General features: G+C 43.9%; 2 protein-coding genes across 5 annotated transcripts in view; both read right to left on the bottom strand.

Moving 5' to 3' along the window:
- Positions 1-13,715, bottom strand: part of TTC3 (tetratricopeptide repeat domain 3) — a 367,670-nt gene that overhangs the window by 28,586 nt on the left and 325,369 nt on the right. The window lies entirely within an intron of this gene.
- Positions 1-13,715, bottom strand: part of DYRK1A (dual specificity tyrosine phosphorylation regulated kinase 1A) — a 156,838-nt gene that overhangs the window by 65,461 nt on the left and 77,662 nt on the right. Inside the window, exon 2 of one of the 3 annotated variants that reach the window (XM_050916360.1) lies at positions 6,553-7,131. The exons of the other annotated variants lie outside the window; for them this stretch is intronic. The gene's annotated coding sequence lies outside the window, so the exon portion shown is untranslated. The remainder of the gene's footprint in view (positions 1-6,552; positions 7,132-13,715) is intronic. 3 annotated transcript variants of the gene reach the window in all.

Raw genomic sequence — 13,715 nt, 5'->3', positions numbered from 1 at the left:
AGAGGTAGGTAAACGCAGAAGGTCCAAACCCAACCTTGCCAGTGATGAGTAGGCTGATACTGCAGTCTGCCCCATGGCGTGGGGGCTAGACGATGACTGACAGTAGCCATATACTGAGGCAAGGTGGGGATAGTGGGTGGGGGTTTCTTGGGGAGGGGAGACCCTGAGAGAAAGGGGTTACTGCCAGCGGGCAGCACCCCAGCTAACAGGGCACCAGAGTCCAGGGAGGGACATGGGGGCCAAGCGGTAGTGGATCACTTGCCTGCAGAGGGCACTGCAGGCTGGAAATCAAGCTAATTCCCTGAGAGACCTGCAGGAGGCGCCGCAGAGGTGAGTCCGCACGCTTACAATAATATTTTGGATTAATGCTACTGTATACGTACAGAGATCTTTAAGTGCACAAAAGGTGAGTAAAAAGTATTATCACACCCCATTTACAAATGGAAAAAAGTTTACATTTGCAGCACAACTCTGTAGGAAAGAGTAAATTCAGAAGTAACCACAGTTGTGGAATCACGGAATACATGGAACCCAGAACGTAGGATGTGCCCTTACAGACACCTTGTCTAGGTAACAAAAACAGTATAAGGAGGGACCATCATCAATGCTTGGATCTCTCTCTACCATCCTCAGAGATGTAAAGGCAACCAGAAAGGATGTTTTCATTGAAAAGTAACAGGGAACTAAAAAATGTGTTAGAAAAATTGTTTAGCTCCCATTTTTACAAGTAACATCTAAAATTATAATTGAAAAGAGATTAGAAGAAAATATAGTTGTCTAATTTCTCTATTCTATGCCATGAGAGATCTTTCGGTACAATCAATTTCATCACTTCAATCCTCCTGGATTGTGAGAATCTCTCACACAGCAGAAAAGGACAACACAAAAATGTAAGTGAACGGAAAATATTGCAGAATCACAATAAAAGAATAGACACTCAGGTGGAATTAGAGCTGCTCCATATCAAGCAGAGGGGAGAAGTGAAACCAGGTTTCCTATATTTTAGGTGAGTGTCCTAACTGGGCTAAATATTAAAAGTAGGGCCCAACTACTTCCTCCATTTTCTGAATTTGGCCATTTAAAAATGCCTCAAAACAAAACATTTCAAGAGGAATAAAGTGTTCCAAAACTGTCTTTTTTTTTTTTCTAAATTTTGTTTTTTGGATCAACCTGAAAGATTTATTTTTATTTTTCAGAACTACCAGCAAATCAAAAGTCTATTTTTGCCCAGCTCTAGGCAGACTACGTGGAAAACAATATTTTAAAACTAAACTAGTTTTAAGCAGAAGCGCTAACACAGATGAGGTACTGGTGGATTCTGACATATTACTGCTATGTTCAACTTGCTAAAAAGCAGGTTTAATTGACAAGTTGGTTAAAATGGGTCCAGTTGCTGAAACCTCTATACCACCTCTCCTACTGATGCTGATCTAGTGGTAATGCCACTGAGATTTTTTTTCTCCCCTACAATTTCCTAATGTAGGCAAGTCTTCAATTCTGAAAACTAGACAACAGCTCTTTCCAAGATAAGACATAAAAAAAATCTTCATTAAAATTCTTCAACAGGCTTATACCAGAAAGCTGTCTCTGTTAAAACAAATTTTCCTCATGTTGAGTTGTTGTTGTTTTTTTAATTATGGACATAGCTGCCACAGTGTAGTGCTTCAAAAGTCTATGAATACGACAAAGGGAACTTTTAAAATTATGCTAACACATAACACTTGGGAAACTAGGAAATTGTTAATTTGCAGAGTCATTTAAACAATAGTTATAAAATGTCTTGGACACTATTTAAAATAGAGGATACATTTGGGACCCTGTGTACGCTGCAACACAATGGACTAAATTCTGCAGCAATAACCTGTAAATTCTTTTAAAGCATTAATTTATTCCACCACCACTTTTTACTTATTTAAATTTCTGAAATGCAATTCAAGGTCCTTTTAGAAGCCAATCCCAAACATTAAAATAACTAAATAATGAAAGGACTGCTCAATGTCATATCCCCTGCAGTCTACCCTATCCCTGACATCAGAAAGGAGACAGAAGATGGTTTTGCAGGGTGCCCACAATGTTAACAAATTTGGACTCTGGAGGACCAAAGTGGGAAGCAAATTCCAAAACAAAGACCCTCTGAGAATGCTCCCTCTCATTTATACTGACACAGCTTCAGCCTGAGTGCCTCTGATCTCAATTGTGGCTGAATATTCACTGAGAGAGAAGAGTACTGTAACCCTTAACTCCCATTCACAGACACCCTCACCCATGATTCGTTAATTAAAAATACCAATAAAATATGTCAGCGATTATTTTCAAAGATAGGAATTTTTGCTATGACCTCCAAGCAGGCCAGCTATAATTCCCAGGCCGCTGTTCCCAAGATGTTGTCCAGGCAGCTTGACAAAAGACAGCCTAGTTCACCAATCTACATTTCTGGATCCTACACTCCTTGACTACAAGCTGGACGCTAGCCCTAACTTCCTGACCCCTGTTGCACAGCTCCGTCATGAAGTATGCACTACAACCCACTTTATTACCTTTTAGGCAGGGAAAACGGAAGTGCAAGAGGCAACTTCAGGGCAGGGAGATAGACACACAAAGGCTGGATGTCTTGTTGCATCAAAATGGCAAATTCTGTGGCTAAAATGCCAGGCTCTATAAAACCTTGAAAAATGCCAAGTCCCATGCATCATGAAGTCCACAGAGCCCTAACTGGGTTCACTCCTCTTAAGAGCTACTGCTTCAAGTACTCTGCAGAGGTCATTTCATTGGCTTGCACTCTGTTCAAGGTTTTATCTTAAACAAACACTTTTTAATTTATCCTCCAGGGTTGAAAAAAATTTTATTTAAAAAATCAAGTTTATATTTGCAGCACAACTCTGGGGAAAAAAGAGTAAATTCAGAAGAAACCACAGTTGTGGAATCATGGAATACATGGAAGCCAGAACTTAGGATGTGCCCTTACAGACACCTTGTCTAGGTAACAAAACAGTATAAGGAGGGACCACCATCAATGCTTGGATCTCTCTCTACCATCCTCAGAGACGCAAAAGCAACCAGAAAGGATGTTTTCATTGAAAAGTAACAGGGAACAGATTGCCATCAGCTCAAACAGTCGCATTCCTGGGTGCTCTTTTAACCGATCTCGGTGAGGTCAGTTAGGGATGCCTGGGCAGACACTAGAGTGACTCAGCCAGATCATTCAGATCTTCCGCCGAGCACCCAGGAGATGACGATGGCTAGCAGTCGTAATGCAGCATCTTCTGCTGAGAACCCAGAAGATGACGATGCTAGCAGTCAAACTACACTGTCTGCTGCCACCCTAAAGATGTAAAAGATAGATGGAGTGGATCAAAACAAGACATAGACCCGATTTGTTTTGTATTCATTTGCTTCCTCCCTCCATAAAATCAACAGCCTGCTAAACCCAGGGTTTTGAGTTCAATCCTTGAGGGGGCCATTCTGTGTAACAGTTGTTTCTGTTTCTCCTTTATGCAAAGCCACCCCCTTTGTGGACTTTAATTCCCTGTAAGCCATGTCATCAGTCGCCCCCCTCTGTCAGAGCAGACAATCGTTTCGCGCCTTGTTTCAGCCCAGACGCCATAGCACTGGGATCCTGGAGTCTGCTCAGATCACCAAGGCAATTATAAGCACTGTAAACACCACACGCATTATCCTGCAGTATATGCAGAGCCAGAACCTGCCAAAGCGAAACCAGATGAGGAGGCGAAAGGCATTGTGGTGACGAAAGCGATAAGGACATAGACATGGACGTAGGCTTCTCACAAAGTACGGGCCACGGCAATGTGCACATCATGGTGTTAATGGGGCAGGTTCATGCCGCAGAACACCGATTCTGGGCCTGGGAAACAAGCACAGACTGGTGATTCTGCATAGTGTTGCGGGTCTGGGACAATTCCCAGCGTCTAGGAAACTTTTGCATGTGTAAGGGCATTTTCATGAAACTTTGTGACTTGCTTTCCCCTGCCCTGAAGCGCCAGAATACCAAGATGAGTGCAACCCTCACAGATGAGAAGCGAGTGGCAATAGCCTTGTGGAAGCTTGCAATGACAGAAAACTACCGGTCAGTCGGGCATCAATTTGGAGTGGGCAAATCTACTGTGGGGGCTGCTGTGATCCAAGTAGCCAACGCAATCAAAGAGCTGCTGATATCAACGGTAGTAACTCTGGAAAACGTGCAGGTCATAGTGGATGGCTTTGCTGCAATGGGATTTCCTAACTGTGGTGGGGCGACAGATGGAATTCATATCCCTATCTTGGCATCAGAGGACCAAGCAAGCGAGTACATAAACTGAAAGGGGTACTTTCCAATGCTGCTGCAAGCATTAGTGGATCACAAGGGACATTTCACCAACATCAACGTGGGATGGCAGGAAAAGGTACATGATGTTTGCACCTTCAGGAACTCTGGTCTGTTTCAAAAGCTGCAGGAAGGGACTTTCTTCCCAGACCAGAAAATAACCATTGGGGCTGTTCAAATGCCTATAGCAGGGGTCGGCAATCTTTCGGAAGTGGTGTGCCAAGTCTTTATTTATTCACTCTAATTTAAGGTTTTGTGTGCCACTAATACAGTTTAACATTTTTAGAAGGTCTCTTTCTATAAGTCTATAATACATAACTAAATTATTGTTGAATGTAAAGTAAATAAGGATTTTAAAATGTTTAAGAAGCTTCATTTACAATTAAATGAAAATGCAGAGCTCCCAGGACCAGTGGCTAGGACGCAGGCAGTGTGAGTACCACTGAAAATCTGCTCGCGTGTCGCCTTCGGCATGTGTGCCATAGGTTGCCTACCCCTGGCTTATAGTTATCCCTGGGGACCCAGCCTATCCCTTAATGCCATGGCTCATATAGCCATACACAGGCAGCCTGGACAGTAGTCAGGAGCAGTTCAACTACAGGCTGAGCAAGTGCAGAATGGTGGTAGAATGTGCATTTGGACATTTAAAAGCATGCTGGCACAGTTTACTGACTTGGACAGACCTCAGCGAAACCAATATTCCCATTGTTATTACTGCTTGCTCTGCGCTCCACAATATCTCAGAGTAAGGGGGAAACATTTATGGTGGGGTGGGAGGTGCAGGCAAAATCACCTGGCCGCTGATTACGTGCAGCCAGACAGCAGGGCGCTTAGAAGAGTACAGGAGGGTGCAGTGTGCATCAGAGAAGCTTTGAAAACCAGTTTCATGACTGGCCAGGCTACGGTGTGAAAGTTCCGTTTGTTTCTCCTTAATGAACGCCCCACACTTGGTTCACTCTACTTCCCTGTAAGCTAGCCAACCTCCCCTCCCCCCTTCGAACACCGCTTGCAGAGGCAATAAAGTCATTGTTGCTTCACATTCATGCATTCTTTATTAATTCATCACACAAATAGAGGGATAACTGCCAGAGTAGCCTGGGAGGGGTGGGAGAGGAGGGAAGAACGAGACCACACTGCACTTGAAAATTTAAAATCTTTAAAAAGCTTATTGAATGCCAGCCTTCTGTTGCTTGGGCAATCCTCTAGAGTGGAGTGGCTGGAGGCCCCCACACTGCATTTTTGGGCATCTGGGTGAGGAGGCAATGGAACTTGGGGAGGAGGACTGTTGGTTACACAGGGGCTGTAGCAGCGGTCTGTGCTCCTGCTGTCTTTCCTGCAGCTCAACCATACGCTAGAGCATATGAGTTTGATCATCCAGCAGTCTGAGCATCAACTCATCTTCTGTCAGTAAGCTGACGCCACCTATCATCTTCAGCCCACCATTTACTCTCTTCAGCCTGCCACCTCTCCTCATGTTCATATTGTGCTTTCCTGCACTCTGACACTGTCTGCCTCCACACAATCTGTTGTGCTCTGTCAGTCTGGGAGGACAGCAGGAGCTCAGAGAACATTTCATCCCGAGTGCGTTTTTTTTTCCGCATTCTAATCTTCACTAGCCTCTGTGAAGGAGAAACATTTGTAGCTGGTGGAGGAAAGGGGAGAGTGGCGTTAAAAGGTCGTATTTTGCCTCTTATACTGAGGGCCTGCCGGTTTGGTGTGAGAGATCACTCATGCTTCACCCCTCCCCCTACCACATGGCTAACAGCAGGGAACATTTCTGTTCAGCCACAGGCAAACAGCAGAGCAGGAACGCACACCTCTGAATGTCCACTTAATAAAACCACCCTATTTCAACCAGGTGACCATGAATATCACCACTCTCCTGAGGATAGCACAGAGGGATAAAGAATGGATGTTGTCTGAATGCCAGCAACATACGCTGCCATACTTTGTTATGCAATGATTCCTGATTACATGCTACTGGCCTGGTGTGGTAAAGTGTCCTACCAGTGCGGACGGAATAAGGTCACCCTCCCCAGAAACATTTTGCAAAGGCTTTGGGAGTACATCCAGGAGAACTTTACGGAGATGTCCTTGGAGAATTTCCGCTCCATCCCCCGACACATTAACAGACTTTTCCAGTAGCTGTACTGGCCACGAATGCCAGGGCAAATTAATCATTAAACACGCTTGCTTTTAAACCATGTATAATATTTACAAGGTACACTCACCAGAGGTCCCTTCTCCGCCTTCAGGGTCCGAGAGCACAGCTTTGGGTGTATTCGGGGGTTACTGGCTCCAGGTCCAGCTTGAAAAACATATCTTGGCTGTTGGGGAAACGGGTTTCTCTGCTTCCTTGCTGTGAGCTATCTTCCTCGTTCCCAAAACCTGCTTCCCTGTTGCATGATTCTCCATTGACGGAATCAAAGCAGAGGGTTGGGGTAGTGGTGGCTGCACCCCCTAGAATGGCATGCAGCTCATCATAGAAGCGGCATGTTTGGGGCTCTGATCCGGAGCTGTCGTCTGCCTCTCTGGTTTTTACGTAGGCTTGCCTTAGCTCCTTAATTTTCATGCGGCAGTGCTGTGTGTCCCTGTTATGGCCTCTGTCCTTCACGCCCTTTGAGACTTTTTCTAACGTTTTGGTATTTTGTTTACTGGAATGGAGTTCAGCTAGCACAGATTCATCTCCTCATATGGTGAGCAAATCCCATACCTCCCGTTCGGTCCATGCTGGAGCTCTTTTGCGATTCTGGGACTCCATCATGGTCATCTCTGCTGATGAGATCTGCAGTCACCTGCATCTTGCCACGCTGTCCAAACAGGAAATGAGATTCAAAAGTTCGTGGGCCTTTTCCTGTCTAGCTGGCCAGTGCATTTGAGTTGAGAGCACTGTACAGAGCTGTCATGGTATAATTCCCCACTCTGAACCTTAGCGTCCAAAAGATGGGGTACCAGCATGAATTCCTCTAAGCTCAATTACCAGCTTAGTACTTGTAGCGCTGCCACCAACCAGGAATTCCAGTGCCTGGTACACTCTGGTCCCCACAAAACCTTGCCCAGGGACGCCCAAGATCCAGTCCCTCTGGATCTTAACACAAGGAAAGTAAACCCTTTCCCCCATCGTTGCCTCTCCCAGGCTTCCCCTCCCTGGGTTACCCTGGAAGATCACTGTGATTCAAACTCCTTGAATCTTAAAACAGAGAGGAAAATCCACCTTCCCCTCTCCTTCTCTCTCCCTGAGAGAGACAGTAATCCTAACAGAGAGAGAAATTAGCCTCTCTCTCCCTCTTCCCTCCTTTCTCCCCACCAATTCCCTGGTGAATCCAGACCCAGTCCCCTGGGGTCTCACACCGGAATAAAAAACAATCAGGTTCTTAAACAAGAAACTTTTAATTAAAGAGAGAAAAACAGTAAAAAAATTATCTTTGTAAATTTAAAATGGAATAGGTACAGGGTCTTTCAGCTATAGACACTGGGAATACCCTCCCAGCCTAAGTATACAAGTACAAATTAAAATCCTTTCAGCAAAATACACATTTGCAAATTAAGGAAACAAACATAAACCTAACTCGCTTTATCTACCCAGTACTCACTATTCTGAATTTATAAGGGCCTGTATCGGAGAGATTGGAGAGAAATCTGGTTGCACGTCTGGTCCCTCTGAGCCCCCAGAGTGAACAGCCAAAAACTAACAGCACACACACAAACTTCCCTCCCTCAAGATTTGAAAGTATCCTGTCCCCTGATTGGTCCTCTGGTCAGGTGACAGCCAGGCTCACAGATCTTAACCCTTTACAGGCAAAAGAGACATGAAGTACTTCTGTTCTATTAACTCTTACTTATCTGTTTATGACAAGAGCGGTCATAATGAAGCACTCTGGGATCACTCCCAGAGGCCAATAACGTCGAATTGCATCCACACCACCCCAAATTCAACCCAGCAAGGCCAATTTCAGCGCTAATGCCCTCGTCGGAGGTGGAGTAAAGAATCGATTTAAGGAACCCTTTAAGTTGGAAAAAAGGGCTGCATTGTGTGGACAGGTCTAGGCTTAAATCGAGGTAACGCTGATAAATTCGATCTAAAATTGTAGTGTAGACCAGGACTAAGATCGCCAGCACCAACGTTTCTTGTGGAATCAGGGACTTCTGATGACACCAGCAAGAAAACCTTGCCCATTTCACCAGGTGAGCACCTCACAGAGGCTTTCTACTGTTCACTAAAATATTCTGGATGGGTAAAGAGCATGAATGCTCTACTTCCAATATCCATCCAGCAGCCCAACTCTGAGATGAAGGGAATTCAGATCTGGGTACAGAATCTTCCCTTCATCCTGCACCAGCAGATCCAGAAGCAGAGGCAAAATCCTTGGTTGAGAGATTGACAGGTTCAGGCTGCTTGGGAACCAAAACTGCATCAACTACAACAAAGCCATACATGTAGTTTGGCCAAATCCTCTCTCATCTTGCAGAGCACTCTGGAAATCAATGGAACTGGCAACTAAGTATACACCAAAACATTAGATTAAAAAGGCATCACATAAGGATCCTGGGCTCATGTTCCCCGTTGCAGCACACCTAAAAGGCTAAACAAAACCAGGCTCCGGTGGATCTAGAGGTAAAATAACTTCCAGAGAAGATCAGAATGCCACACCAGTAGTCTCCACCCACTTAAACCAAGCAGTATCTCATTCAAGCTTCATTATAGAGGACAGCTGCAGTAACAACACAGACATACTGGTTTCTCAGAGGGCAAAGTTCCATTATATTTAGGCTTTATATGTTAAATAACTTAAATACAACATGGAAGCCAAAAGGAAACTAGGCGATTGAGCAGCAGTGATGCTGTATGTACACTTATTGTGAAGCACCATTTAATAGGTAGGCAACTGCAAGCATTCTGTATCAACTTCAGCTTTTGGAATGTTTCAGGTTGGAGGTAGCCCAAATTAACCAGGCTATTTACCAACTGGAACCATTCCACATACAAATTTTGCACATTTTTGTGCTTAGTTCCATAGATCAATTCCACCATGCAAACCTTTTCCATGAGAAGCCAGCACATCAATGTCAAACACTCAAAATTTTAAGAACTGGAATACAAGGCCTACTGAAAAATCTGGAAACCAATTGTTCCTCTCTCTACCAATTCCTGCTGTCACTGGGATGAGGACAGAGAGAAACTGAGAAAGTCAGGCTTCTGCTGATGAATACAAGGTCATCATCAACAAAAACAAACACCATTCAGGATCTGATCCTTGAAACCTGACCTTGCCTGCACCACAAACCTGGTTCAATGCTACTTTCAACGCCACCCTAGTACATCCAATCCATATGTAGTAATTACAATATATTGAAAGCCAAGAAAGATCCAATAATGAGTTAGAACAGGGGTACACAACCTATGCCATGAGTGCCGAAGGCAGCACACAAACTGATTTTCAGCGGCAATCTCACTGCCCAGGTCCTGGCCACCGGTCTGGGGGGCTCTACATTTTAATTTAATTTTAAATGAAGCTTCTTAAACATTTTTAAAACTTTATTTACTTTACATACAACAATGTGTAGTTATATATTATTGACTTATAGAAAGAGATCTTCTACAAACATTAAAATGTATTGCTGGCACACGAAACCTTAAATTAGAGTGAATAAATGAAGACTCAGCACACCATTTCTGAAAGGTTGCTGATTCCTGAGCTAGAAAGAATAAATAAGTATGCAGTATAGCTGTCCTAATCCCTCCAACCTCAGATGCAGGGGAAAATGCACTGCAGAAACACTAACATTTGAGTGCACCTATCTGATATGTGAGGCAAAGGGCAAAAATAAAAAAAGTCTAGGCCTCTTGGTGGTCTGGATTCTTCAGATGAAAATCCTGGAAATTTCCTGGAGGAACATAATGGATCCGCTGGCCAGCAATGTTCTGGAAACTCAAGGGTCATCACACTCAGCAACTTCAACTTCCATACAAGTAGCACCAGTATTAGTGTGCGATCTTTTCGTTTACAGAGGAACCACTGGATGCTTTCAGATCATCTCCAGCTCTCACACTTAGCCAAATACACTCGGGACTCAATTTCCAGTATGCGAGAAACCACAAACATTCTACTCTTTGGGCCAGCCACTGCCACATCCTAATGAAAATCAGGGCCTTTCCTTCATCTTACTAGGGAAGCAATCAAGGCTGGTTCATCCTTGAAAATATTTGATTATTCAATGTTCAACTCATTCTGGGACAACAAGCCAACCACCTACAAAGTACGGTTCCCAATAAGCACCACGACTTGATGACCATTACAGTTGACACTCTGGTCCCTAGCCATCATAGATCATCATAGTTCAGATGAACTGCAGAGGAAGAAATGTACAGGCAAATGATTACAATGAAAATAGTACAAAACAGAATCCTAATTCATATGCCAATAGCACGAAAAACTATTCACAGGGCTACATCACCACAGCAAAGAAACAAATGCATTCTTCTTTTCCACTAACACAGCACCAAATCATGGCCAATGTAGCTATTCAACATAGCAAACTAGCAAATGAAGCCAGAATGCAATCCAGAGTTGGACCCAGCATTCAAATTACAGCAGAGCTCATATTCTTTGCTGACTAGATTGATTGAACAGGAATGGAGCTAAATGAGGCAGAAAAATTAAAAACTTAGAGACTTTAAGGCCAGAAGGGACCATCATGATTATCTACTCTGTCCTCTTGCATAATCACACATTAGAGAACCTCACCCACCCAACACCCGTAAAAGATACATAACCTCTGCCTGAGTTACTGAAATCCTCAAATCTTGATTTACACACTTCAAGTTACAGAGAATCCAACATTTACTCTAATTCAAACCAAGTGAGCAATGCCCCATGCTGCAGAGGAAGGTGAAAAAACACCAGGGACTCTGCCAATCTCTTCCTGACCCCAATACATCAATCAATTAGACCATAAGCATATGGGCGAGACCCTCCAGCCAGACAAGTGAGAGAGAATTCAGAACCTTCCCCTCCACTCCCGTCTACTGTCCCATCTCCTACCACTGGAGATATTTGCCAACAGCAGTCACAGACGGGCCACACACATGGTAGGCAAGCACACCATCCCTTTCATAAACTTATCAAGCTCAGTCTTGAAACAAAGTTAGGATTTTAGCCCCACTTCCCTAACTCTACTGGAAATACCTCAAGTTATGCATCCTAGGACTGCATTAGCCTTTTTCACAGCCGCATCACATAGGCAGGTAATAGTTAGCCCATGATCAACCAATACACCCAGGTCTCTCATTGTCCTCTGTCGCTTCCAACTGACCTGTCCACAGCTTATAGCAAAAATTCTTGTAGTAAGTCCGTAAGTGCTTGACCTTGCACTCTGCACTATTAAATTTCATCCAATTTCTATTATGTCAGTTTTCAGGGTCAAAATCTTTCTGTATAATATTCCAGTCCTCCTCTATATTGGCAATACCTCCCAATTTTGTGTCATTTGCAAATTTTATTAGCGCACAGCCACTTTTTGTGCCCAGGTCATTAAAGAAAATGTTAAATAAGATTGGTCCCATGACCAATCCTTGAGAAATTGCGCTAGTAACCTCTCTCCAGCCTGATAGTTCTCCTTTCAGTATGACCCATTGCAGTCTCTCCTTTAATCAGTTCCTTACTAATCTTTCAATTCTCGTATTAATCCCAACTAATAATTTCCCATGTGGAACTGGATCAAATGCTTTACTGAAATCCATGTAGATTAGTTCTAATTGACCAAACTACATTGCCCATTCCCATATTTTGGCTCCATTGCACTGGTGAATCTCAAGAAACTCTGAAAAAGATCTGAGCTACCATATGTGAATCACTTTAGTAATTGTGCTAGCTAGGAAAAGCACCTAATGGAAACTATCAATGCCTTCCACTCCTTAAAGGAACCATTGGAGCCTTGTTTCAGAGAATCTCCCTGAAAAACTAACTTCACCTAATCCTCAGTAATTTAATACTTGATCCAGAAGACCATTCCAACTATGACCTTTTCTTCAACCTCAGACTCTCAGGCAAAAATCTGTGAGGAAGTGGCATGTGCTAACATCCTGGATCCCTCTCAACTGGGCTTCAGACAAGGACATAGTATATGTGGTACCACTGAAAGCCCCTATCTTCATGGTTATGGCTCTATCTCCATAATTTGCATTATTAGATGGTGGACAAGGCATAGGTAGCACAGCACATCAACTCCTCAAATCATTTCTTTTCAGGACACATAGTGGTAACTGTAATTGCTCATCTAAACCATCATTTACCTTTTTCTGCAAAAGGTAAAGGAGATCAATTAAATATAGTGAGAGTGTAAGCTCTTCTCCCAGTGACATAAGGCTTGCCAGCAGATCTCATTTATATTGAAGGAACACCAGCTCAAACACCTCTCCTGATATTAACTGTGATAATATGTCACTGGTTCAGAGAGACAGTCTCAGCTACATCCTAAACCTTCCAAGGCTTATAAATCAAAAAACAGCAGGAGTTCACTGAAAGCCAATGCTGCTGTTTTTTCTAGAAACTACCTGGGACACTTTCCTTTCTTTGAAAATATGCATCCAGTTTGACAAAGTTCGGCCTCTTATTTTTCTGCCTCATCACTGAGCCTGGATGATCTGATACTGTCAGTGATAAAAAAGGCTGTTTTTCATCTCCATCTTACTAACAAACTTTGCTCTTTCCTCCCATAAGAGAACTTGATTATGGTAATCTCAGCATGTTACCTCCAGAGTGGATTACTGTAATTTGCTGTATCTAAAATGATGTAAAAATAATGGACAGGCTCCAGTTGATACATAGAGGCCAACCACCTCTTTCTAAGTTAAGACACACACTGAGTGCATAATTCCCATTCCTCTGGTCCCTCAACTCTCCCCCAGTCTTCTACTGTCAGTTCAAGGCCTTGGTCCTGATCTTTGAGGCCATTAATAGATCAGATCTAGCTACTTTGAGGAATTCAAGAGCAACTACAAACTGCCATCCAAGATGCATTTCTCAGGGACAACAGAGATTATAATGTTCAGAGCAAAACATGCAAGTCAAAGACAAGGCAGCTTCAGTCTAGGGCAGTGTTTCCCAAACTTGGGACGCCACTTGTGTAGGAAAAGCCCCTGGCGGGCTTGGGCCAGTTTGTTTACCTGCCACTTCTGCAGGTTTGGCCAATCGCGGCTCCCACGGGCCGTGGTTCACTGCTCCAGGCCAATGGGAGCTGCAGGAAGTGGCAGCCAGCACATCCCTTGGCCCGCGCCACTTCCAGCAGCTCCCATTGGCCTGGAGCAACAAACCGCGGCCAGTGGGAACCGTGATCGGCCAGACCTCTGGATGGGGCAGCTAAACAAACCGGCCCAGCCCGCCAGGGGCTTCCC

This window comes from Gopherus flavomarginatus, chromosome 1, assembly GCF_025201925.1.
Source record: "Gopherus flavomarginatus isolate rGopFla2 chromosome 1, rGopFla2.mat.asm, whole genome shotgun sequence".
Taxonomy (NCBI): domain Eukaryota; kingdom Metazoa; phylum Chordata; order Testudines; family Testudinidae; genus Gopherus; species Gopherus flavomarginatus.
The sequence above is the reverse complement of the archived record's forward strand: the minus strand, read 5'-3'. Positions and strand labels throughout refer to the sequence as shown.